The sequence below is a fragment of the Buceros rhinoceros genome, unplaced genomic scaffold, assembly GCF_000710305.1.
Source record: "Buceros rhinoceros silvestris isolate BGI_N320 unplaced genomic scaffold, ASM71030v1 scaffold25484, whole genome shotgun sequence".
NCBI lineage: Eukaryota > Metazoa > Chordata > Aves > Bucerotiformes > Bucerotidae > Buceros > Buceros rhinoceros.
Genome location: NW_010409338.1, coordinates 37,055 through 40,289, shown reverse-complemented (window position 1 = coordinate 40,289; position 3,235 = coordinate 37,055).

Below are 3,235 nucleotides of genomic sequence, written 5' to 3'. Positions count from 1 at the left end.
CCAGGCCCGTCCCCCTGCCACAACGGCTGCTCCACGACCAAGGGATGCTCGTTAGCCAGTGTGTAAGGAGCACCCGGGAAGGAGAGCAGGAGATCCCACCTCTCCTGCTACCCAGGCCCCCGGCCGTTGCAGCAGGACGCGGCCCGAGGGGAAGAACACGGATCTGAACCGAGCCCTGCCAGAGGAGCAGGGGATGCCTTCCCCGCCTTGGTGAAAGGTTCCCAGTCTTTTTCTCCTGTGTGACAGCACTATCTAGTCTGCTCTTCAATTTTTAATCTTCCTATTTTAGGTAATCCTCAGGGTAAAACCAGGAAAGCAAAACCAGGGCTTAGCCCGCAGCGTTAGGTTGTGAGAGGGAGGATTCAGCCCCAGCCTCAGCTGCAAGATGAGGCTCTTTGCTTCAGGTCTGGGCTTTTTGCCTTCAGTAAATTCTGATTTATGGATCTGGGATGAGCATCTCAGAAGTGGAAACTTCTGTCTCTAGCAGAGTTTAAGTAGAAACAGGCTGTGTGGCTCCAGCCCAGCCATCCAGGATGGCTCAAGGGGGTCAGGAGAGCCCAGCTCGCACCGGGATTCCCTTTGCTCCAAGCCCTGCAGCAAGGACATGCCCATTTTCCAGGGGTTTGACCACATCTGCCCCCACAGAGGGTTAGCACACAGCCCTGGCCGTGCAGAGCACAAAGCTGTGCCCATCGTCATCTTCACCATTCACCAGGCTTAAGCTCACTGCAGTTGGTGGGGACGGAGCAGAAGGGATGTTCTGGCAGGTCCATTGAGAAGGTCCACAGGATCCCACCTCCTGGGGGCTGCTCTCAGCTCAGCAGAGACCTGGAGCTGCGGGAGGGAGCAAATATCTCCCAAAAATCAATTTCAAAGAAAGGGATCTGAACCCCCACCAGTGTTTATGATGGGAAGGAGCTAAGTTCTTTTCTTCCTCCCTTGAAGCCAAAGCGAATCGATCTCTCTCAGTCCGGGGTGGGAAGACGGGGATGACTCAGCCGGCAGAACGGCACTAAGCTCTCCTTCTTCCGCTGCAGCACGGGAATTCAGCTGGGAAGCGCACACACACGCTCACACACAGGAAAAAAAACTCTGTTTCTTAGATTTTCCTCTAGTATCTCAACAAAGGATTATTTTAAACAGCCTTTATCTGCCTTCTCAGGGCAGAGCCCTCAGCACTAAGCCTGCCAGGCAACTCCTGCTTCCAGCTGAAGGCATTTCCAATCCCTGCCCAGTGGGACCCAGCACTGGGGCTGCTCCGCTCTCCCCAGAACCAAAGCAACACCAAACCAGCACAGAGCATCAAACCAGGGACGTTCTGCAGGGCTCTGGCGCCCGGCAGCAATGCGCCTTCCCGGACATGGCCAGTATTTGCTCACTGGAGACACACTCCTAAGCAGAAAGAGCCTAACAGATATTTTACTGATTATTTTTAAATCTGAGCATCCCTTGCAGATGCTGTAAGCTCCTGCCACCCACTCGCAGGGCAAGCACCACACCGAGCCCATGGCTGCAGCCCCTTGGACAAAGAGGGAGCCGCCCATGGGCAGAACAATAAATAAATAAGCACCATTTTAATTATTCCTAATTGGGAATTCAGTGCTATTTCATTCTGACTTTAAGGCAGTTCGCACCATCTGCTGCCACAGACACATCTCAGGGCTTCGAAGAGAAGCAGACTCGGCTTTGCTCGCTCTCGCCAGATGCCCTCGAGGCCGGAGCGATCGTGGAGCAGCACGTGCCCGGGAATGCATCACCCGCTCAGCTCGCACCTGGGACAAGCACTTGGCTGTTTTGTAGACACACGCAGATGGCCACAAATACGTCCGAGCTTTAGGACTTGCAGGTAGCACAGTTTGAAAAATAGAGAGACTTAGTCTAAGCTCACAACAAATACAGCTGAGAAACCACCAAGTCTTTAAAAAGAAAAGGTAACAGACCTTTTTCTGTGGAGCTCACAAGACTCCTGAGTGGCAAACCCTGTCCCTGCAGTGGCTGCAATGCCTTCACAGCCAGCAGCAGCCATCAGTCCCCACCAGCTCAGCCCAAGCCCTGGGGACAAGCACCCACTCATCTCACCTCCCTCGTAGGCTCTGGGTGATGGGGCTGTCCCAGTCCCACCAACCCCCCTGCTTCCACAGCCTGCTAGAAAATAAGGGAGAAAAAGCCCAGTCTGAGGGCTCTGCTCATGTCCTGCAGCTATTCTGCATCAAAACCCAGATAAGTAATTCCTGGCGCAGGCTCTGAAGGGGAGGGACAGCACCTCTTCCCCGCATCCTACTTGAACAGCCTATTTCTGAGCTGAGCAGCAAATTAAGGGAAAAATAACCGCAAGCTCAATAATGACCCACCCAGCCAGGCTGAAAGCTGTTTGCCCCTGTACTGGTTGAAGTAAAGCCCTCATTTACCACAGCCCAGTGAGAGGGACGTTCCATGATGGGCAGGATGTCTACGCAGCAAACCTGCTGCACAAGCTCAGCTTGAAACCAGAGTCATTCCAGTCCAGCGGTGCCTGTGTGAAAGGCAGAAAAATACTCTCTAATTGGGGTTATTTATCTGGCACTGGCTGCACAGACGGGGATTGCTGGTGCGTGGATCCATCCCAGCCTGGAGCCCAGTGAGAGGGACGTTCCATGATGGGCAGGATGTCTACGCAGCAAACCTGCTGCACAAGCTCAGCTTGAAACCAGAGTCATTCCAGTCCAGCGGTGCCTGTGTGAAAGGCAGAAAAATACTCTCTAATTGGGGTTATTTATCTGGCACTGGCTGCACAGACGGGGATTGCTGGTGCGTGGATCCATCCCAGCCTGGGCGAGGGTCCCAGCCACAAAGCACATCTCCAGCCGGGTCCCCTGGGCATCGCCGGATGGCTTTGGGATGCAGCAGGCAGATGCAGGCAGGGAGGGCAGGGCAGCTGCTTCTCAGCTATTCTCCCTTTCAGTAAAACGAGCAGATGAAGGTGGGGGGGATGCTCTGCAGTCTGGATTCCCTCCTTGGAACGGCACCAGCAGGAGCTCCTTCTCTTTAGATGCTGAAAAATTCAAACTGAACAGAGCCATTGCAGAAGCGCAGGCACTGACAAAGCCTCAATCAGAGCCTCTGTCTTATTAGGCAGCGGGGACTCGGCGCGAGGCAGGAGCCGCGGGAGCCCAGCCCTCATTACCTCTGCCCCTCGCAGAGCTTTGTCCTTCAAATATGTAAAAATCCCCCTGTAACCACACGGCACCTCCTTCCC